Genomic DNA, 25,766 nt, shown 5'->3' with positions numbered 1-25,766 from the left:
TAGAAAGAAAATGTTTTGAAAATCATGATGGCAACAAATGTACAAAATGTGTTTGACACAGTGGATGGATGTATGGATTGGCGCCCAATAGAATGATCTTCAAAAAAAGATAACACTTTTCTTGATTTTGCTTTTGAGGAGTGACGTCCCACATTTCAAAGGAATTATGTAATGGATGCACTGTGTGGAATTATTACTACTGACAGAGCCGATGAGTCATTAACTTCTCTAACCGGGTGGTGTAACTGTTCCTGCCATGGTTGTCTTGTCCGCTTTCCATCCAGAGTTTTGGATTAAATATTCATTCAACCTTAAAATATTAATGCAGCCCTACTGTTTCTGTAACAAATATTAATTTCTTATGGCATTTCCAGGCAATGCATAAGTTATACATTTCATATATCCCACAGGAAACTGCTCATCCTCTGGCCCCTTCTGTTCACAGCCCTGTTCACCTCTTTCTAAGCCAGGAGACTGGAGAGGAGTAGCAGAGGAGAGGCAATTGATTTGTCAACCAAGCCCCTGCCCACTATTTCCCATTATATTGTTGCTGTATTCTCTCTGCTCCAGCCAGCAAAGCCAAAGAAGACCACTGTGATTAGTGTCCACTGTGTAAGTTAAACTTTTAGAAAGGACTCAGGATTTCAAGTACAGATTATTTAATCCTGTTTTATGATTCCCACCTCACCCACTAGTCTTCTCTTTAGGCATGAATCCTGCCCCCTATCCCCACCCCCCACCCCCGTGTCTTTCAGGTTAGGAGAACATTTTATTCACATTCTGGGGAGAAAGGACAGTTTATACGGAAAGAAGTCTCTTCTTAGATTCTCAGTACATTTTCTTTGCAAATGTGGCATTTGAATTTATATGGTGATGTTTATTTAAAACTGTAGGCTCTTTGATCCATCACAGATCCAATAAATCACTATTGTGTGTGTGTGTGTGTTTGATTAAAGCTAGGATATTACACTATCCAAAGCCTGATTGGGTCAAGTGGGCTTGGTTTCAGGGAAACTTGGAATCCAATTTTGGTTCTACCCCTGATTCACTGTTGGACCCTAATGCGGTTGATTTCATATTTTTCTCTGTCTACAAAATGGATATACTTATAATATAAGCACACCTCCTTTTATGACACTTCACTTTATTGTTCTTTACAACTATTTCATGTTTCCTAACTGGAAGGTTTGGGGCAGTCCTGAATGGACCTAGTCCATTGGCACCATTTTTCCAAACATGTGCTCACTTTGCATCTTTGCATCACATTTTGATAATTTTCACAATATTTCAAACTTTCTCATATTGCCTTTGCACACTTAACAGACTATAATTTTATGTGAACCTAACTTTTGTATGTACTAGGAAACGAAAAATGTCATATAGTTTACACTAGTGCAGCGATTCTCAACCTGTGGGTCACGGCCCCTTTGGGGGGGTCAAATGACCCTTTCACAAGAGTCACCAGATTCATAACAGTAGCAAAATGACAGTTATGTAGTAGCAACAAAAGTAATGTTATGTTTGGGGGGTCAGCACCACACGGGGAACCGTATGAAAGGGTCACAGCACTGGGAAGGTTGAGAAGCACTGCTCTAGTGCAGTATTTACTTTATTTCAGTGGTCTCGGACTGAACTGGGACAGCTCTGAGAGGTGCAAAATGCGATTGTGAGGATTGTTTGCCATGCTACACATAACGTGTTCAGCACAGTTTATGGCTCATAAAGTTTTAATGAAATGTTATGTATTAATATTATTGATATTGTCAAATAACTTGGCTAGTTCTAACCATACATGAGGATACAGGACAACTAGGTAATTAAGTACAATAAAAACCAGAAGAAGGGCAAGAATGATAGTGGGGCAGAAGGAAGGTAAAAGGAAACAGGAAAGATCTATAAAGCAAAGCTTTGGATAGAGGTATAAACATAGGTGTGCACTTAGGCCTATGTACATATATTTATATAGCAATACTTGGAGGAAATGGATGGACTTTGGGCCTCTACTCAAGCCCTCCCTCAACACAAGAACACTCTGTCTAACAACCTAGCATTCTGTGATGCTCATCCTCCTAACACTATCATTAAGACAAATGGGTGCATAAGCAAATGTGGTGAGGAAAGTCGATGGTGCCCAGCTATCAAATGATATAACATCTGGCGTCTTAAAGGCTGGAAGTTAAACAAGCAGCCAGCTAGATAAGAAGCACCAAGTCCACATGGAAGAAACACTTCAGCCTGTGCGATCATGAATCAGATCAGCAGAATCAGGTAACAGACACCAGAAGACCCACAAAAAACCATATTGTTGAGAATGAGAGGAGTCGGAACAGAGGCCCCAAACCCATCTGTAGACAATAGGACATCCCCTCAGAGAAGAGTCACAAGGAAGGGCTGAGTCAAGTAGGGCACAGTATACCGCCATTGAAACACACAGTATTTCTTTGGTTCTTTGAGGCTTCCTCATTCCCGACTACCATGACTACCTTTCAGTTTTGACTAGACCGAAGCATGTACACTGGTAGAGATAAGAGTTCACAATACACGGATTCCAGGTCAGATAAGCCTCTCAGGAACAGAAATAGGAGAAGTGATACCAGGAGGGTAGGAGGAAGGTTGGGGGAGATGGGGAGGAAGAGGGAACTGATCACAATAACTGAGGCATAACATTCCCCCCCACCCCAACCCCCAGGGAGATGAAAAACAGAAACATGGGTGAAGGGAGACACTGGTCGGTGTAAGATTTGAAAACAATAATACTTTATAATTTATGAAGGGGTCATGGTCACGTGGGGGCCATGGGGGAGGGAGGGACAAAAATGGCACTGATACCAAGGACTCATATAGAAAGTAAATGAAGGGTGTGAGGGACGATGCTGGGAGAGTGGAGGGTGAGTGGGTTGGAAAGGGGGAACTGATTACAAGGATCCACATGTGACCTCTTCCCTGGGAGAGGGACAGCAGAGAAGGGGGGAAGGGAGACTCCGGATAGGGCAAGATATGACAAAATAACGAGGTATAAATTACCAAGGGCATATGAGGGAGGGGGGAATGGGGAGGGAGGGGGGGGGAAAGAGGACCTGATGCAAGGGGCTTAAGTGGAGAGCAAATGCCTTGAGAATGATTGGGGCAGGGAATGTATGGATGTGCTTTATACAATTGATGTATGTATATGTATGGATTGTGGTAAGAGTTGTTTGAGTCCCTAATAAAATGTAAAAGAAGAAAAGAGAAAAAAAAGATTAGGGCAAAGACTGTACAGATGTGCTTTATACAATCGATGTATGTATATGTATGAACTGTGAAAAGAATTGTATCAGCCCCAGTAAATTGTTAAAATAAAAAAATTAAAAAAAAATAAAATAAAATGCTTCACAATAAAAAAATAAAATAATAAAAAAAGAAAGTAAATGTTTAAAAAATGATGATTGCAACATATGTACAAATATTCTTGATACAGTTGATGTATGGGATGCTATAAGAGCTGTAAGAGCTCCCAATAAAATGATTTTTTAAATGGAATTGACTGCCCTAGAAGGTAGTTAGCTCCTATTTCGGATGTTCTAGGGGAAACTGAGGAAAGGGTGTTATTCACATTGATCTCTAAATGTACTGATGTAGTGGATTATGAGTTGGGTTGCTAATGAGAAGGGTAGAAGTTTTAACCAACCAGCCTCCCACAGGACACAAATCAGGCTTTCTGCTCCTGTGAATATGTATAGTCTCAGAAACCCAAAAGGTTGGTTCTATTCTGTCCTACAGAGTCATTAAGAGTCACAATTGACTCTATAGTAGTGAGTAGGATTCACAGGTGGGTTCTATAGACACTATACTGTAAGGATAGTATTCTGAGTGGGCTCCTCCGAATACCCACCCACTGCCATTGAGTGAAATGCTTTCACTCATAGAGACCTGATAGGACAACGTAGGACTGCTCCTCTGAGGTGTCGTACCTACAAATCTTTTATGGAAATATTTGCCATGCCTTTCTTTTGTGGAGTGTCTGGTGGATTTGAACTGTTGACTTCTTGGTTAGCAGCTGAGCACATTAACCAAGATTTCACTCCCAAGGTTTTTTGTTTCTGTTGAGAGTGTCACAAGTATGTAAATTTGAGAAGTGTTTACTGGGTTTGACTTGACACCTTTTGAATTTTAAGGTTTTTTAAGAGTTAATGAGTTCTGTGAATCTGATTAAGACCCTGCATTTACAATAGTTTTGAGAGCTATCTGAAATATAATACATTACATTTTTATAATATTAGCTTTTTGGACTGATCCAATTTAAAAATAAGCAGGTGCCCTAACTCCTCTAAGCCTTTCCGACGGACAGACCTTCAAAAGTATTTGCACACATGCATAAATATACAATTACAGTGGAGTATCATGTATGATATTAAAAACTAAAACCAATTTAAATGTCTATCACTGGGAGACTTGCTTTTGAAACAAACTGAACTAAACAAAAAATTCGCCACTGTGGAATTCAATGTGATCCTTGAAAAGAATGATATAGACATTTCTGATTTTCCATAAAATAATTCTTCATGGCTGCATTCAAGTGCCTGCAGTAGGGAGCCCAACCCATTTTAGGCAGTGGCTAAATGGTGGTGAAATGCTTTGGATGATTAGTAGGCTAGATTTCGGAATTCAAAAGAGCAAGCCATGAAATAGTAGAATGGGCTTTTGTGTCTATATACATACACACAAAAAGCATATGCATGCACACATGTAGACATGCTGAAGCATATATACACATATATGTATACCTTTCCATGTATAAATATGCATGTGTATATACACACACGCAATAGGTATATATATCCATATGTATCTATCCACATGAATATGTGCAGGAGTACGTATATTGGTGTGTGTGTCAACAGTTGGAGGCCTTTGACACTTGAAGGATAGTTGTCCTTGGCCCAAACTCAAAGACTAAGAGCCTTCTCCAATGTTTCTTTGACTTTTCACCTCATGTGTCTCTCTGAATCCACGTTTCTCTTGCGGCGATTGTAGCCTATTGAATTTGTGATAACAGAACTCAGTAATTTTACTTCCATGTACCAGAGTCCATCACACTGGCTCTTTTACTATTTTGTGACCATTACTGGAGATTTGTGGAGTTATTCTTCTGTGAAATAAGATGGCTATCTGCCATCTTGTTGGCGTTATTGTCACTTCTTTCCCCTTCCTCACCTCCAGATGTATGAGCCAAATCTTGAGCTTGTTTCCTTCCAAACTCTTCCTGCCGCACTCGGAAGCCTCCATTCCTCTCGCTGGAGGAGTTCACTCTCTAACTCAAACAGATGTCTTTTCTATAATGAATTCCATGAAAACCAAATGTCCATCTCATTGCAACTATGCATTCATGGAGAACGTATGGAAGCATAGACATCACACATCTTCAGGGTGCGACCTGGTAGAGACTGAAGAACATTATTGAGTATAAAGATGTTTTATATTTTAAATGATGTATTATTTAGATCTTTAAAAGGTATTTTTTACCCTTGTTATAAAGAAGAAAGACAGTACCAGTGAACTATTTTTACTGACTAATGAGTCCATGGGACAAGTAAAAATTTGGGCTTTGGTGATAAACCTCAAACCAAGCCCATGACTGTTGAGTTGATTCTGATTCATCGTGACCCTGCATGTTTCCAAGGCTGTAAATCTTTATGGAAGCAGGCTGTCACAATGGCTCCTTTATCTGATAATAAAACACTACAAAATGGAGAGACTAATAACCAATAGATGACTTGATGCAGCTAATAGACCTTCTTATTCCAGAATTTGGGAAAGAGGAACTTCTTCTTGTGTGATCACTTGACAGAGACAAGAGCAACTGGAAACCAGTATTTTTATATTAAGCAGCAGTTGCACCCATGATTGGGTGGGGAAGCCCTTCAGTTTAGTCATGAGAAGAGCACGTTTTTCAAATAAAGTCTCAGCTAATACCGTGCTTATACGCCTGCAAGTGAGAGCGCTGCTGAGAAGCTGGTCCACAACTATCCATTAGACTAAATAGCCGTGGAGGCACTGGCTACCTGGCGGCTCAGATAATAACACCGATGGAGTTTCAACATTGTAAAACGGTGACTAACCTTAGCTTTCATCTCTCTCCTTGTCAAAATTAAATCATTCACTTTAAAATACTTCCTAGAAGAAGGAATTGATTTCGATGGAAAATGTTACTGAGTGGCAGCCCTGAAGATTTGAACTATTTTTCTTGCAGGGCCAAGAAGTTCACAGTGATGTTTTATCTTCTATCTTGTGTCCTCAAAGGCATATATAGCAACAGGAAGGGAATAAAAAATCAGAAAAAAAGAGATAATACTAATGCTGAAAATAATGGTAGCTAAAATTTGGTTGTCATGTGCTAAGACCTGCCACAAAGAGGCTTATATGTGACAGCTGATTCGATTCTTTGAATGGGGCCATGTTCTTATACTCACTGTACAGTCAAAGGAACCGAGCTTCAACAGCTTAAATAATATGTCCATCAAGGCTGTGGTAGGTCTGGGGTAGAGTTCTTGCCTTTTTTTTTTTTTTTTTGAAGGAGACTGGGTTTGATTTCCAGTCAAAGCACCGCATGTACAGTTACCATTTGTCTCTAAGTGAAGGCTTGCATTTTGCTACAATGCTGAATATGTTTCAGCAGAACTTCAAACCAAGACAGACAAAAAAGAAAGTCCTGGAGCTCTATGTGCAAAAATCAGCCAACAAAGACCTTATAGCTTTCAGTCGTCTGATTTACAATTGAGCAGGTTTTTGCACTGTGCAGTAGATTATCACATGCTGGAGGACCACTCCACAACAGGGCACAGCAGCTCAACAATAATCTGTCCCAGATACATGATCCCACAGACCATTGATTTGATTACGACTCATATCGACCTTATGTGACAGAGTAGAACTTCCCAGTGGATTTCCAAAGCAGTCATCTTTATGGTAGAAGAGATACATTTAGAGATGGCAGAGTTGGAATTTGAATTCATGTATAATTTCAAAGCTATGGTCACAAAGACTATGTTTGATGGTCTTATGTGAATCAGACAATGGACAGGAGCTCTCAGCCTTGCTAAACAACTGAGAATTATGAAAAATTGATACTCAAAGGAGCCCAGTCTCTTTATTTCGTATATGGGAAAATAGCATCTAGAATGGCAATGGAAAGCATGCTATCATATCTCTAACAGGTACATTATCTATCCTTGTGTATAGACAGGAGTTGGAAAGGAGAGAAATCCTCAAGCTTCTTAGCCCCTGTTAACGTCCTTGCACATCTGCTCCCAGCATTTACACTGTTTCCAAGAAGCCAATCTTTATCCGGAGAAGTCTTCATCTTCTAGGAGGAATCCCATTAACCTAGAATCTGCCCGAAGGAGGTAGGCATAAAGGAAGAGTGTTGGCTTGGTAGCCATCTGGTTTAAGAATGGGAACAGATTGCCGGCATGTTCTGAAAAGCCCATTAACATTCACTGAATTATTCAGTCTCTTTCCTTGTTCCTTTCCAGAGTGATCTGTTTTCTATGGTTCCATTCAGGTCTTTCCAAGCCTCCAAACCTAAAGAGGAAATTAATCTTTATAAGCTTTCTTGTGTAACTGGGTGAGGATGAAATTCTTTGGTCAGTCCACCCCTGTTCCCATTTTATCCTACCCTCAAACAGCCACGTGGGGGAAATGTGGCAGGGATAGGGAAGATAAACATTGAGGTCAGGACACCTGTATTTGAACTTCAGCTCTCCCATCTCTAATCCAACAAACTTGGTATAGCAATCTCTGTGTCATCTTTCTTCACCTCTGATTTTACAAATAATATCGACTTAATTAACATACAATGGTGTTGTAAGGACTAAGTAGAAAGATATGGATGTGACCATATTTGGTAACAAAGAAACCAGAACAAATATAAGGAATATATCACTTTACTTAGGTCATGTTACTAAGGTTGAAAGCCTTAGGGTTTGTCTAAAGTCTGCTCTAAGTTTTGTGGGTGTTGAAAAAGCTCAAAAACAGGATAGTCACAGTATCTCTAATATCAACTTGAAAACTTTTAGATCATGAGTTTGATTTAACTCTCCCCCCTTAGGATCATATTCCAGGTTGCTTCGTTCACTGCTTAGAAGCTGAGTCTTACATGGATTCAGAAACCAAAAATTCAATGTTCCATTCATCTGGGTTTTTTGGATATCAATGACTGTCTGTGCTACCATGTCCTCCAGTTTATATTTACCTGTGTACAAGAAGGAAGGCCACTTTAGGAACCCAAATATGTCACTTATGTTCCAAATTACCCCTCTGAGCTAGAAAGATCACCATGGAAATAGGCGCGTGAAACGATGACTAGTTTTATATCTTTGGCAGGCAGACATGGCATGAATAATAGAGACATAAAGACAATGGAGATTGAACAAGGGAAGTTTGAGCAATTGACTAACATGACTCATTCTGACCTCATTCATACTTGTTTAATAATAATAATAATAATAGCCTGTGGAATGGCTCCTATGTGTCAGAGCTTTAGATGCATCGTCTCACTTAATGCTCCTAATAAACCTGTGGTTTGGAGATGAACACCCACTTGTAAAAGATGAGAAAACTGAGAATCGAACTCATTTTGCAATTCACGCAAAGTCTCAAAAGTTAAAAGGGGTAGAGATCAAATTAGACACTGAGACTGCCTAAATGCAAAGGACATTTACATACAACACACCAGTGTCTCTCCTTCCATGAACATATTTTACATGCCTTCTTTGTCTAGTGCATAGCTGATATCCATTAGATACTCCTTCATCATGAGTTAACATTATTTGGGTAATAAATCATATATCTTGAATTTTCTTCTTAGCTTGAATGTCAATGTATTGTAAACCTTGAGCAAGACATTTCAACTTTCCATGTCTTGGTTTCCATACGTGTAAATGGAGACTATTGTACCTGCCTCACATACTTAGCAAATTGGTTCCAAAAATCAAATGAGATGTTAGGACAAGTCCTTGGCATTAGAAAGACATTGTTATGGTTATTGCTCTTTGTGACTCAGCATAAGGGTTTATAGGGCCTCTCTCTGAAAAATAACTGTGATAAACTCACATAGGCAAAGGGCTGGGAGGATTGTGGCCAAAGACATGAATGGAGGGGAGTAGGAGGTATGTGGGTGAACAAAATGAGTAATAAGGGCACTGTGGGGCATGAGAGATAATACAAGGGTTAATGGAAGGCTGACTTCAACCCAGGATAACAAGGCTGTGAGGTGAAGTGGAGGTGAGACAGGTAAGTCACAGCAGTGGATACTGGGAGAAATGTGAGAAGGGAGTGAATGGCTCAGTAACAAGTGGCCTCGTCTCCAAGAATGACAAAGTAATTACTAACCTCACAGGATAGGGTGACATATAGAAAATCTTCATTGGATAGAATTTTATTGGTTATCTACTAAGTGCATGGAATAGAGACACAGTTGAAAATGGCAGTTAAAAGAGGATAGTTGTAAAGACAAACTAGTATATTGAAAAGTTAATGAAATAGATGCTAGAGTATTTAAAGCAAATTGAATGTATCAAGAAAAGTAGAAGCTGGAGTATATGAAGTATTTAACAGACAGTGTGATGGCATTCTATTAAATGCTAAGGAAATGTGGAATATATATATTAATTATATATAATATATTATATATATAATGTATAATTCCTTCCCTTAAGAAGTGAGGATAGAACTAGATACAAACAAAAAACAAACTTACTGCCATTGAGTCAATTTCAATATATAGTGACTCAAAGAGCAGAGGAGAGCTGTCCCTTGGGTTTTTGAGACTGCATATCGTTAAGGGAGCTAAACATCTCATCTTTTTCTCACAGAGGGGCTAATGGGATTGAAATTCTGACCTAGCTGGACAGAAAACAAACAAACAAACAAACCAGTATGGAACTATAGTAGAGAGCTTGCAAAGTGTATCCCATGCTGTATCCCTTCCTGTTTCCACACCATCTACAAGGCCCATTGACAGCTTCCTCCATGGAAGGATGGAGTCTATTTTGCCACCTTTTGAATTTAGGCTGGTTTCTATATGTGCGTTTCCAACAGAAGGTGGCAGAAGTGACCTTGTGCCAGTTGTGAACCTAGGAGTCTTATGCATTTTTGCTTGCTGTCTTGGATTCTGGCATGAGGACAAGCCAGAGTTAGCCAGCTATTAGCCAACTAGCAAACAATGAGTGAGACCATCTAGACTATCCAGCCCTAGGAGACTACAAACACATGTGTGAGTCCAGCTGAGCTCACCTGTCTGGCTGGATCGGAATTGCCTAGTTTGAATACTTGACAGCAATAAAACATTATTTTTGTGTTAAACCACTGTGATTTTGAGGGTGTTTCTGTGTACCATGATAGATAACATATAGGGAAATGGACACTAATGTCCTTTGTACCATTTTCTCATATGATCTTCACATCATGTATGCAAGGGTTAAGGTCACTGGCCTCGTTTTATGAAGGAGGAAAGGACTATTTTACGAGGTGAGAAGTCACTCACCCACGGTCACAGGACCAGAAATGGGAGAGTCATGTCTGCCTGACTCAAAATTCTGGGCTCTTCAGACGGTTGTACCTTGCCTTCATTGGGCTATAGATTCACCTAACAGCGTAATTGGATTTGGGGAAAAAAGTCGTTGAGAGGAGTGGAGACAGGTGGATAGACTATCCCAGTGGTCCCCATGAAGACATACAGCAAAGTTCACATAAGAGAACACCAAGAGGAAAACCCACAAAGGTCAAATGAGATCATTTTTGTTTAGCCTCCTTGAGCCTAAGGAGAGGAAGAAAAAAATAATTGCTAAACAAGAACAGGTCAAAGAACAAGGAGACATTTCAGTAAGAAAGAGTGACACAGGTGAGGCCTTGAGACATCATGAGCAACATCCCATCCAAGTGGGGGCAGGGTGGCGTGAGGGAATGGAACTTAGGCAGGAAAGAGGAAACGGTGACATACTAAAATATAATGGCTAAACTTAGGCCAGCGCAGAGTTTTCAGTAATCGTTCTGGTACTTCTCCAGACCGCCTCCTTACCCTACCTCCCCACCAAGCAGTGAGCGAGACCATGCTAGTCTAGTGAAGGAAAACGAATCAAAAGACAGCGCGCACTGTTTCAATGATTAGAATGCATTAGAATGATTAGTCCCAATAAAGCGATTACTTAATAAATTAAAAAATTAATGATTAATTAATAAAATTAAAGGATTAATAATTTTAAAAAATAAAACATAAAAATAAAAGAATACAGGAAAAACTGCTACTCTACAAGTTACTCAGAGATCCATCACCCATAGCCTCACAGTTCTTCTTCCTTCTTGTCTACTCATAGAAGCATTCCTCAAGGATTTCTCTTTGAGAAACATGTTACTGCTTCCCATTCAATATTTCTCATCACATGAAATGGTCAACTTTCTGGACATATGGAGAAATTATACTTCTCCTTCCTCTTGGGGACAAGCAGCACATTGGATTAGTTGTTGCCAATAGATTATAAAGATAACAAGCATGTGTCTCATCTATGCAAACTCCTCCTTCAGCCATTAATTGAAGTTTTACTTTGCCCAGAAAACATTATCTGGCTTCCCCCCATGTCCTGGTATATACTCCCGTAAGCACAACACGTTATCAGGTGATTAGTCATTCTGCCTGTCCCAGTGACTTCCATGAAAGCAAGCACACTTCTTAACAAAGGTAGGTGCTCAGCAGATATGGTTTAAGTGAACAAATAACTGAATTTTTGGAGGATAAATTATGCTTATTTGCACTGGTCATTGAATAGGTACAGAGTTCTGTGCCCTTTGATCATATATATAGCAAAGTCCTTGGATAATGTTTATGCTTTCCTACTAATCACAAGGTTGATGCTTCTACTCTACCCAGTGGTGTCTCCGAAAAAATATCTGGGCATTTGCTTCCAAAGGGTCAAGACCATTGAAAACCCTATAGGGCACAATTCCATGTTGACACACATAGGCTTTCCATGAAAAGAAATGGACTACAAGGCCACAGATGTAGTTGGGGGGGGGGGGAGGTTGTAAATAAGTGGATCAAACAGCCAGTTCTGGTTAATAAAGTGTGGTTATCATTTCTCGGTTGAACATTTAATTGCCAACCTGAGATCATTTTTTTCTCTGACATGCTGATGAGAACATTTAAAGTTTGTCATTGTTCTATCAGCTGGGTTCCCACAGCAGACACATGTGTAAAACACAAATATTTGTCATTATTCACCACTGATATCTTGATGGTATTTATGACACTAATATTATTCATCCTAATTGATACAGAGGTGATGGAGAAAAAGTGACCTAGTACCATGGCAAAGAATGTGTAGAGGCAGGGAAGAGAGAGATGATAGCAATAAATTCTGGACACATTCTATCTTTCTTTTTTTTCTTTTTTTTGTTTGTTAAGGCTCAAGGCCCTTCTTTTGTACTAAAGGAGTCCTGGAGGACAAATGGTTCTGTACTGAGCTACTAGTCAATAGGCTGGTTGCTTGAACCTTAAACTGTGCCTTAAGAGAATGACTAGCTGATCTGCTTCTAAAAGATCACAGCCACCGAAAGCCCCATGGAGCAGTTCTACTAAAAAACACACGGGGTCACCATGAGTCAGAATCAACTCAATGACAACTGGCTTGATTTTTGGTCAAGTCCCTTGAGAAACTCACAGACACAGAAGTAAGTCTTAAGTAATTGATTCTTTTGACTTACGGCCGGGCTAGATGAACCCTTTGGTTCATTTTGGGCTTGGCAGGTGTCCTGGAGGCAAAGGTGGTTACCATCTGTGAATCAACATTGGCTTGGGAAAGAAAAAAGGTTTTCGGGTCATGACGTCATTGGAATAAAAGTCCCTCAAGGCTACATGAGTCATCTCTGTGGCTCCTCTCCTTTAGGACCAGTTTGGGGTAGATATTTCATCCAGTATTCTGTTATAAAGTTTCCATGTAGCCAGAAAGCTGGGCCAGGTCACCCTGACTATGAGTGGTGTGTGTACTTAGCACATATACTTAGCAATGCATTCTCTCTTGAGAACACTGCCCAGCTGGAAAGTTTATTTGGATATTCTTGTGTTGATTCCAGTCTTGTAGATGTCTTACAAACATTACATGGATCATTGCTATCACGAGGGAGACTTTCCCTGCCCTTCCTTCACACAAAGTGGGAAAATGAGAACTTACCTAAATAATTCCAGAAAGAAAGAGAAAAAAATAAAGGATTAAAATAGCATAAATTAGGTTGACCCTTACGGAGTGCCTCATCTGGGTCTACCCAATGCTAAATGGTTTTTCTCTCCCCAACAATCCTGTAAGTAGGTGTCATTTTTATTAAGTTTTACAGATCAAAGAGTTGAGGCTCAGCAAGCAACTTGCCAAAGGTCACACAGTAAAGTCACAGTGGAGCTAGAATTAAAAATATGAGCAATCTGATGTCAGGGATGAACTTCAGATTACACACTTCATTACACTGTTTCCCCAAAGATTGAACACATGTTATGTCTTTCCTTATTGTTAAGTATATGGACCCTTTACAACATCTTTAAATTTAGCCTCCACAGCCACCCTAGGTGAATGATTTCAAGGGAATACTGTCAGAGAAAAAAATAGAATGAACTTTCTCAAGGTTCAGGTGCAGAGCTAAGATTCAGACCCAGATTTTTCTGCTTCACTTCACTGAATTGCTCCCTTTGGAAACCCTTTATTTTGGAAGAAATTTACCTGTCTTTTATTGACTCTGCAAGTGATATGTAGATAATTTTTAAAAAGCTAACATTGAAGAGCATGGGGATTTTGGAGCATTTCGTTGTGCTCATGTGCTTATACATAAAGTAGCTGGCATTTGAACAGAACAAGGGGATACTGTGAGGTTTAAAACCAAGAAATGTGGGTTTCAGGGGTGGATTCCCAGCAAACAATCCAAGAAATGGAATCACCTCAAGAACAATGTTGCATCAGGATTGGAAGAAGATTTATTAACAACTATCCATTGCAGATGACATAACCTTGCTTGCTGAAAGTGAAGAAGACTTAAGCACTTATTGATGAAGTTCAAAGACTACAACTTTCAATATGTTTTTTCATCATTAAGAAAACAAATTTCCTCCCAAATTGATCAATAAATAATATGACAATAAATTCAGGAAATATTGATTTTGTCGAGGAATTTATTTTGTTTGTATCAACAATCAATACTTATGGAAGCAGCAGTCAAGGAATCCAATGACATATTGCACTGAATGAAACTGATCACAAAGGTCTTTTCATGGTGTTGAAAAGCAAAGGTAGATTACACAACCACAGTAGTCAAAGCAGCTGGTACTGATGCAATGATTGATACATATACCAGATATAAATGCTTGCAAGTGCAGGCAACTGATTTTTGACAAAGGATCACCCCAAAAAAATTTAATGGGGAAGTGGCAGCCTCTTCAACAAAACAAAATGTGGTGGAAAAATTGGATCCCATATGCAGAAGAATGAAATAGGACCCATAACGTGGCCCATGGACAAAAATGAATTCAAATGGAGGAGAGACCTAAATGTAAATCCCAGGGGAATAAAGGCCATCTGTGAGAAAACGGGGACAAACTTAAAGGTCCCTATTGTAGGGCATACACCCAACCAAACAAAAACAAACTCACTGCTGTTAAGTCAATTTCAATTCACAGTGACCCTATAGGAAAGGGTAGAACAAACCCTATGGGTTTCTGAGACTATAACTCTTTATGGAAATGTAAAGCCTCGATTTTTTCCAAAAGAGTACCGGGTGGTTTGGAACTACTGATCTTGCATCTAGCAGCCCTAATGCCCTAAATATCACAAAGGAAGCACACACGGAGAAGACAAGAGAGATGACTAAAAATAAAACCTATAGGTACATCAAATGAGTAAAACAAGAAGTCCATGGACTGAGAAGCAATGAAACAGTGGACAAGGTACTTATTATTAAAATCTATAGAATTCTGAAACACTTAAATAATAAAACAAATGGAAGATGGCGACTGAATAACACATACCAGAGGGACTCCGCAGAAATCAGCCCAGGAGAGTTACTAAGAGGGAGGGCATCAAAAAGATAAGTAGGCACAGATCCACAAGGTTTTGAGGGGCTGGGGGCTTTTCGCTAACTACAAAGGAGGCTGGCAGGGCTTGACCTTAGCCCCACCACTTTCTCGGCCAGAGCCGGGACCATTTGGAGTCGGTGCAGGGGCTTTATCTCAACACAACCACAGCTAGTCTCCTTGGGGCAGGGATTAAAGCCCTGCAGGTCCATGAGCAGGGATCCGGGCTCAGCTATATTGTTACTTTTGTTTCCCTCTCTTCTCTCTATCTCCCCACACTCTCATTTTTAATTCCTCCCCCCCCCCTTTCTCTCTTCCCTGGCCTCTCACACACCACTGCCAACCTTTAGATGACTCCCCTTACCCTAGGGCATTTACACCTTCCCCCCATCCAGTGTAGTGAGCTCCGTCCTTTGCAGCATAGCCCGAGGCTGGTGAAAGCCCGGCCAATCTCCACCAGTGAATATTTCTCCCAACTTCTTACTGGGGAATCCCTGCCTGTGAGGCTGGGAGAGATCCTATTTTTCCTCTGTTGTCCCACGTGACTGAAGGAACTGCCTCCTGCCTACCTCAGTGCCTCACACGGCCTAAGGCAGCCTGGCCAACACTCGCCAATGTTCCAAGCTGCTGCAGGAACCTCTGCCTAACCTCCGCAGTGATGTACCTGGCCAGGGCAATTGTCCATCTTTGTGTTATCATTAATGTGCCAGAATGTCCATATTTGTTCAGATCTATTACGACACATAGTCTGTGAAAATATTGGGGTTTCTATTAGAGGACCTGTTGACCAATAATCTTTCCAGCTATCCTTTCTTGTTTGTCCCATTAGAAGAATTAGGGCTAAGAATTCATATCTTTTTGTTCAACAGGAGACCACATGAACAGTTTAGATGATGTTTTACATTTCACTGAGGTTTGATCACAATAAGTGCACAACAACTTGCAAAACAATTCAAACAAATAGTAACTATTTCCTTTAACCAAAATGCACTAAAATGCTAAATAAAAAGAACATGAAGACAATCCAGGTTGATACATTCACTGCTGATGTAAATACCTAAATAAACGAAGCAGTTAAAATATATCCAACCAGATTGCATCTGAAGACAGCGTGTAGAAATCACAAGTTATCTCATAATCCATCCGTAACAGATGGCTTGTGAAAAACAAGTAAACTTGAGATCTGTCAACAATGTGTTAATAAATGAAAAGCAGGCAACCATTCAGGAGGCTGAAAGAACACAACTAGACTGAATCCCAAGAAGAAGTCACCAAGGCACATACTAGTTAAAACTATCCAATGTTGAGGAAAAGGAGAAAATCATAAGAGCAGCTAGGGAAAAACAAGCAATCACATATAAAGGTTCCTAAATAAGAATATTCTCAGATTTATCAGCAGAAACTATGAAGAAGAGGAGAGAGTGGAGTAACATTCCAAAATTGAAGGAAAACAACACAAACCCAAGAATACTCTACCCAGTCAAATTATCGATCAAGATAGATGGAGAAGTAAGAGTCTTCCCAGACAAGGAAAAACTCAAAGAACATGTTAGAAGAAATCCAGCACTACAAAAGATCCTTGCCAACCCAGTATGGGCAGAAGAACAATACTCACCAAGCATAAATAAGAGACCGCCAATAGAACAACCTCACCCAGAGGGCAAAAAAGAGAAAACAGACTCTAAGATAGCATTAGCTTAAGGATGGAAAAGAAGTCAAGAATGATACACCTATGCATGACACACTAATGAGAAAGGGAACTAGGAAAACACCCAACACAAAATGTTTACGAGAACATCACAGAATCCACAGATGGAGATAATAACCCTGCATATCAATGGCCTGAACTCAGGCATTAAAAGACTGAGACTAGCAGACTGGCTTCGAAAACACAACCCATCATCTGCTGCCTACAGGAGACACATCTCAAGGCTAAAGACAAAAATAGGCTGAGACTCAAAGGCTGGAGAAAGGTATACCAAGCAAAGAGCAATTAAAAAAAGCAGGGGTTGCAATCCTAATCTCGAATAAAATTGACCTCAAAGTGCAAAACATAAAAGAGATAAGGAGGGACACTGTATAATGCTCAAGAGAATGGTAGACAAAGAGCCACTAAGCATTGTAAACATATATTCCCTGAATGAGAGACCCGCAGAATATGTCAACCAAATACTCCAAAAGATTAAAAAAGAACTCACAGCCTCAACAATTATAGTGGGTGACTTCAATACACAATTCTCTGAGAAAGATAGGTCATAGGGAAAGAAACTCAACAAGGAGACTAGAGATCTAAACACTACAATTAGACAATTTGACCTGATAGATATTTACCTAGCTTTTCATCCCAAAACAAAAAAAATTCAAATTCTTTTCAATCCCACGTAGCACATATTCGAAGATAGGGCATAAAGTAAATCTACATAAATTTAAGCACATTGATATCATACAGACCTTTCTCTCTGATCACTGTTCCATAAGCCTTGAAATAAACAAAAGGAAGATGAAGAAAACAAGAGCAAACAATTGGAGGATGAATAACTCTCTATTGCAAAAGGAGTGTGTACTGGCACAGATCAGAGATGAAATTTCTAGAAATCAATGAGAATGAGAACCTATTATACTTAAATTTATGGGACTATAGGAATACAAAAACTTAATAATGAGTAAGGAAGATTGAAGGATTGATTCTTTTGAATTATGTCATTGGTGAAGAATATAAAATATAGCATGAACTTCTAAGATGATGAACAAAGATGTCTTGGAAGAAGTACAGCCAGAACGCACCTTAAAAGTAAGAATGGTCCGACTTTACCTCACGTACTTCGGGTATGTTAATAGGAGAGCTTGTTTCTTACAGAAAGACACTATGCTTGGTAAAGTAAAGTGTCAGAAAGAAAGACAAAGACCCTCACAGAGATGGGTTGATGCACTCTGGTTGCAACAACAGGCCCAAACATAGCAATGAGTGTGAGGCTGGTGCAGGTTAGGATGGAGTTTCATTCTATTGTACAGAGGGTTGATATAGGTTGGCACCAACTGGACAGTACTGAGAGTAACAAAATGCATTCTCTCCCTCCTATTGATTGGGCAGGAAGTTTGCCTAGTTCTCTATGGCCCATTCTTGATATTTTCCAAATTTACAAAATCATGCTACTTTGGAAACTCAAATGGCTATTCACTCTTTCAACAAGTATTTATTGAGATTCGATTACATGCCAGGAACTGTTTAGATGATATTACATAACAGAGAACAAAGCAATATTTTTTTCCCTAAGAGTACTCACATCCACCTGAGGGGGCCATAATTAATAAAGGTACCATGACTTTATATAAATAAGATGAAGTGGGTTCTAGAGAGAAAAGTGCAGCACAATAATGAGACAGAGAATACTAGAGTGATGAGTGTTATAGTAGAGTGATACAAAAAGCTTCCTGGAGACTTTTTGAAATGAGTCATAGCTTATCCTTTTCCCCCTCAGTATCTTTTAGCAACACTCAATCACACACCACAAACACAAGCAGATATATACTTCCATGAACCAACATGTAAGCATACACAAATGCACACCCATCCATGATGCATACCCACCCATAGGACACATATACAGATACAATGGGTCTTCAAAATGTTCAGGAAAAAATCCATTATCTTTTCATTCCACTTTTCCAGAGAGTTTTTGAAACCCCCCTCATACATTTTCAAACACACACACGCACACACACACACACTCCTTCTATGGTCCCAGCAATCAATTTCTGTAACTTCAGAATTTGTGGTGTGAGACTACTAGTACAAAGTGGTTTGATAAGCATCATTCAAAATATCATTACAATGAAGATCTCTGGATCAGTGATACTCTAAATCAGTATGCCCTTGATAAGCCCCAGAAATTGCTCTACTTATCTAAATGCCAGAGAGCTGATGTAACATGTGGATCAAAGATCGCATTATTTGATTTCCCCACCCCTGATATCTCAAAAGAAAGTATTTTCTTCCAGACTTACTGGAAGATGGATCAGTAATTGACTTTGGCATGAGCAAGACTTGGGTTTTAAATACTCTTATTTGGTTTCCCTGCACCTGGTTTTTCTCTTCTACAAAATGATGGGTTTCTGAAAAGATGAAATAACATTTGTGAGATATAATATATTAAGTATTGGAAGGGACTCCAAGAAGTGGTATTTTCTTTTCTTTTAGTGTTTCTCATGATGCCCTGTAAATAGTCTCAGCTCTCTAGTATCCTCCAGAGCCAAAGAAACTCAAGCGTCTCTGTTCTATTTGCAGTTTGAGAATCACTGGGGAAAAAAAGTGAATTTCAAAGAGAGATTATCTACTCTCAGTTATATAGAAATTTAGCTCCCGGCCCAGAATGAGAACTGAGGTTTTCCTTACCCTCACTATTTCCCGCTCTTCCTCTTTCTTTCTTAGAGTTTGGGTGGAATTTCATAGAGAAAATTGATCTTCATTCATCAATATGCACATTTAGTTTGTGACATTGGTTGGAATGACTTTAATGTAAGCACTCTTCTTCCTTCTTACCTGGATTCCCTGTCTCCATTAGTTTCCCTTTCTTGCCTTTTCCTGCATTCTAAGCATAGTTTGAGAAAACCCTCCTTATGGCCTCCTATATTGAATGTACTGAGGAGCACATTGCTTTCTCTTTAATACTCACTCTCTAGGGCCCCTTAATGTTTGCCTGGAAAGTGACCCCCAGGAGTGGGTTCAGTTCCAGGCTTGAAGAATGTCAAAGAACCACAGTCTCAGAGGTTCCAACCATTTCTACCAGACCAGTTAGTCTTATATTTTTTATGATTTTGAATTTTGTTCTGCAGGCTCCCTTTCCAGGACCTTCTATTTTGATCCTGACCAGAGTAGTCAGTAGTGGCAGTCAGCCACCATGTATCCTTCTGGTCTCAGGGATGTGAAGGTTAGGTTTCATGAAGTCCATTAATCATTTGGACTGGTGGCTACCCTGGCTCTTTGTTTTACTTTACCCTTTTTGCTCCAGAGAGGGAGAAACATCTTAGATAGCCCCTCTCAAGCTTTAAATCCTGTTGATACTTACCAGAGTAGAATGTAAATCATTGACTTTGTGAATCATTGACTTTGTGGATTAGGGTATGCCAAGCGACCTAGCTATCTGTTATGGACGGAGTATGGCTCTGAGTTGTCCTTAAATTGAAGGATGTAGTTGGTCCAAGTGTGTTTGGTTATGGAGTTTTTGGAACCTTGCCAGTGCACACTCTATAATATCTTGGGATATATTTGTAGCACATACAAATATATATGTAGAAATATCCTCTTTCAAACCTACACATGCTTGTGGACATATTCTCATTCACCTTCCCACATATGTTCAACTTGTATATCTATCTATGCAGATACTCTTTGCTAATGCTGTTTTTGTAGGATTTTGTGTGTAATAGTATTTACCTATGTTTTCTCTAACTCTTGTGCACCTCCTAGTGATTTCTTTAGCCGCTGGCTATTTGGTTTGGACCTCCCCTTATTGGGTATCATATTTCCCTTCATCCAAGTTAACATGTGTCTGCTCTCTAATTAGTGGTTTCTTGTCCATTTCCTCCTAATCATCAAATAATGTTTCTTTATGTATGTACTCTTTCACTTAACTTTTAAAATAGTAGTCTTGTATAAGATTTGTTCTTTTGTGATTGACTTACTGATTCAGCATTATCCATTTCGTGGTGTTTTGTGGATTCTTCATTATTCTGTAATGCTGAGTACTATTTCTTGTGTGTGTATGTATTTACCAGAGTTTGTTTATCCATTTATCCAGTGACAGACATTTAGGTGTGTTCATCATTTTGCTACTGTGAAAAAATACTGTGCTGAACATGGGTGTGCATTTATCTGTTTGTGTTCTTACTTTTCAAACATATGCACTGCAAAATGGGATTGCTGGATCCTATGGTCTTTCCATTCCCAATTTTTAATGTAAGTGCCACACTGCTTTCTGAAGTTGTGGTACCCTTTTGTAGCCCCACTAGCACTGTAGGAGAGTTCCAATCTTCCCACACTTTGGCCAGCATTTGTTGGGTTCATTTTCTTACATGTTACTGTTATTACTGGTGCGAGATGTTATCTTATTATTGTTCTCCTTTGCAACCATCAAATGGATAATGATGGTGGGCATTTCTTTGTTTAAATTTTAAAAATCATTTTATTAGGGGCTCATACAACTCTGATCACAACCCATACATACATCAACCGTGTGAAGCACATTGGTACATTCATTGCCCTCATCATTCTCAAAACATTTGCTCTCCACTGAAGCCCCTGGCATCAGCTCCTCATTTTTCCCCTCCCTCCTTGCTCCCCCCTCCCTCCTTAACCGTTGATAATTTATGTTAGTATTTTGTGGACATTTCTTTATGTGTTTGTTGGCCAAATAAGATGTCTTCTTTGGTGGAGTGCTTACCCCCAAATATAAAACTATGAAAGTCATCAAGGAAAAAGTATGGGCAATTTAAGAGGCTCTAATTTATGTTATGGGGGTGAAGTTGTTGATTGTTGTTATTGAAGTTGTTATTTGTTGGGCTGGCAACCACGAGGTCAGCAGTTCTAATTTCCCAGCTGATCAGCAGGAGAAAGAAGGAGCGTTCTACTCCTTTGAAGAGTTACAGTCTCAGAAACTCACAGGGGCAGTTCTAGTCAGTCTTATGGGGTCAATAAGAGTTGACATCAGCTTGATGGCTGGGATTTGGGTTTAATTTATAGAACAAATAGGCTATCAAGCATAGAAAAAATACATTTGGTAAAACATAAACTAGATGAGTAGGACCTCCTAAAAACATGCATTAAAAGATTTTTTTCAAAAGACTAAAAGGAGAACATGCAGGAAGCATTTTGGCAATGATGTATCTGACAAGGGACTAATCTCTAAAATGTATAGAAAACTTCAGTACCTCAACAACAAAGAGATAATTTAAAAATGCCCAGAGCACATGAACAGACACTTCCAGGTACGCATTCACAATTTCACCACTTCTGTTTTCCATTTCAGATTCCTGCTGCCCTAATCTCCTAAGGAAATGGGGTTCAGAGATGCTCTGTTCAGAGACATTACAGGAGTAGAATACAGGTGAGGTATCCACAGTTCAGGTTTCCTGGGCCAAAACTCTCCATTACCTAACTCATGAGTGACTCTGGGCCAATATGTTGCTATATAAATTTTTATTATATGTACATATTGTTGGTCTTATGTATTTTTTGAAATGGTAAGTTAACCAGTATAGTCTAGAGATTTGCACCATAAACATATAATTCAAAGCAAAGTTCCAATTCTTACTAGTTTTATGACCTTGAGCATACGGTTGAACCTTCATGAACCTGTGATGCATATTTCTAAAACAAGGATAATGCTGCTGAATTCGTAAGTTGTATGTGTGTGAGAAAGAGATAGAATAGATAATGTGTGTTTAACATAAAACAGAATATCTGTCACATAATAAACAATAGTTGGCACTATCTCAGACATTTTAAATTATTTTACTTAATCATGAAGCTAGCTATAATAATAAAAAAGAAAATATACTCTTCTTGTTTTTTGGTATTGTCAAGTCATAGCAACTCTATGTACAACAGAATGAAGCATTACCTGGTCCTATGTTATCCTCACAACTGTTGCTGGGTTTAATAATTCTCATTGTTGCAGGCACTATGTCAGTTTATTTTGCTGAAGGTCTTCATCTTTTACAAATAATCTCTCATGAATATGATGTTTTTCTCCAAGTTCTGGCCCTCCTGATAACATATCCAAAGTACATGAAAAAGTTTCACCATCCTCAATTCTTTTTTTGGGTCATTTTTCAAAACCATTTTATTGACATATAATTCTCATATCATACAATTCAATAGTTCAATCACATCAGGAAGAGTTGTACAATCATCACAATCAATTTTAGACCATTTTCTTTTCATTCACCATCCTCATTTCTAAGGAGAATTTTGGATGTATTTCTTCAAAACAGATTTGTTTGCTTGTCTGGCAGTAGATAGTATATTTAATATTTTTACCAACATCATAATTCAAATGCATCACTTCCTCTCTGAACTTCCTTTTTCACTGTCCAGCTTTTGCATCCATGTGAGGCAATTTAAAATACCCATGGTGTAGGCCTGGGACACTGTAAAATCAAAGTGAAATCTCTTCTTTTTAATACTTTAAAATCAATTGGTCAGGTCTCCTAAATTTATGGGTGAAGCCAAAGGAGCAAGCCTACCACTTCACCACTCATCTGGCTGTCTGCCATACTACTGTGGCTTAAGTGTTGTTGTGATGGTGGACGCTCTGCCACCAGTATTTAAAATATTAGCAGGATCAACTCTGGTGGACAGATGACAATAGGACTTCCAGACTAAGATACACTAGGGTGGCTAAGATACACTGAAAGGGTAGCTCCTGGAATTTCATAGCATGGTCAGAATATGAACTCCTTGACTCGGAGAACACTCCAAATGTGACTGGAGAAGAGCTGCTTCTTCAGCGTAGAACTGATTTTAATGATGTGCATGGAGTAACCTAAATTTGCTAAGGGGACACAACTGAAAATTAGAAAAATATCTGAAAATTTCATTAATAATTGTCACAGGGAATGTACAAAGCGTGGAATGTAGAAAAGTTGGAAGGTATACAGCGGATATCTTAGGCATTAATGGGTTAAAATGGATGGGCACTGCCCATTTTGAATAGGAAATTATATAAAGATCTATTTTGAAGTACAATGCTGTGATAGGATGATATTCCTATTTAAAAAGGAAGACCTACTACTAATACTATTATTCAAATTTAGGCACCAAATACTAAAATGAGGGATAAAGAATTTTACCAGCTTCCTCAGTCTGAAATTGATCAAACATGTAATCAAAATGCATTGGTAATTATTGGTGGTTGGAATGCAAAGGTTAAAGACAAATAGGAATTATCAGTAGTTAAAAAATATAGTGAGCATGACGGAAAGGATTCCAGATAGAATTTTGCAAGACCAATAAATTCCTCATGGAAAATACTCTTTTTTAACAACATAAACAGTGACTATACATGTGGACCTTTATGGAACACACAGGAATAAAATCAACCAAATGTATGAGGAAAATGATGAAGAAGCTCAAGTTCATCAGCCTAAATAAGGCCAGGGACTGACTGTGAAACAGACTATCAACTGTCCATATGCAAATGGAGATTGAAGCTGAGGAATAGTCAAGCAAGTATGTAAGAGGCAAAATATGACCTTGAGTGTATTCCATCAACATTTAGAGACCATCTCAAAAGTAGATCTGAAACATTGGACACTAATAACCGAGACCAGAGGACATGTGGTTTTACATCAAGAATATCATGCACAAAGAAAGCAAAGGGCTATTTAAATGAAAATATTTGAAGGAAAAGACCAAAATGTGTCAGAGTCAGAAGAGATTCTGAAATTTGTTTTTAAATGTAGAGAAGCTAAATCACCTGGAAGAAACAGTGGCATACTTCATGAAGAGATCACTGAAAATAAGGGTGTACCAGGTAAGTGTGGTGAAGAAAGCAGATGGTGTTCAGCTATCAATTGGAATAGGGTCTGGTGTCTTAAAGGCTTGTATTCAAACAAGCAGCCATCCAAATAAGGTGTCCATCAAGTCCACATCGAAAAAGCACACTGGCACTTGTGATCCAAATTTCAAGATAAAATCCAAATATGATGAAGGGAAAAGTATCAGAACGTATATTGTGATCCCCTAATTTATAGAAGGCTGTGGAGGACAGTGGGAGCTCAAAATCCATCTGCAGACTATCTAGTCAGATTAAACCTCCAGCAGATCTCCTCTAGCCACAGACAAGGGACTCACATAGCTTCACAATCAGAGGCAGATTATTGGAAACTTCACTAAGGTGGATCGAAAAACCACAGTGTAATATGATACTTGATCAGTTGACATCCCTCTCAACCAACCTGAATTTGCTCTAGGCATAAACATTTCTTGCTTCTTCTATGCAAGAAATTTCTTCTCTGGCTTCTAAAATATTGTTGGTAATCTATTCTTTCTAACTTTTTTTTTAATATTATCATTTTCTGCTCTCTGTTGCATTTTGTTTTTTTATTATTTCTGTTGTTTCCCAATTTCCCCTCCTCTGTGAGGGGCAATATCCAGGCCTTCCCCTTCCCTCCCTCACTGTCTGTGTGCAGAGTTGCACGTGGAGCTGACAGTACAGCTGAGGTCTCCCCACTGCCCACCCACAGTGCCCCCAGCGCCGCCCTGCCCTCATCCCAGGTCTCATACACCTGTGCCTGGCCAGAACTTACCTTCGGATCACAGCCTAAGCAGCTGCAGTAGGTTTCCACCACCACAAGCAGACTCCTACAGAAGCTTGAGCTGTGCTCGCATGTGGCACAGTTTGACCACGGGGCCTGATGTTTGAGAACGCCATGTAACCTGCCCTCCAAACAAAGAAATCCTGATAGGGTAGGGTGAGAGGAAAACCACAGTGGGAAAAAAAGCTCTAGTCTGGCCCCCCCCCCCAGGGAAATTGGTTACAGGTAGCCTACAGAAGCATTCCTACCAACCACCCAATTAGAGGGCCCAGGTCTCTTTGAGTTCTGGGAAAATGAGCACTGAGCTCATCCACAATGACATGCAGATAGCAATGTGCCTCAACAACTTCAAATTAAAAACAGGAGA

The sequence above is a fragment of the Tenrec ecaudatus genome, chromosome 10 (assembly GCF_050624435.1).
Source record: "Tenrec ecaudatus isolate mTenEca1 chromosome 10, mTenEca1.hap1, whole genome shotgun sequence".
NCBI classification, from domain to species: Eukaryota; Metazoa; Chordata; class Mammalia; order Afrosoricida; family Tenrecidae; genus Tenrec; species Tenrec ecaudatus.
Note: the sequence above shows the minus strand (reverse complement) of the source record.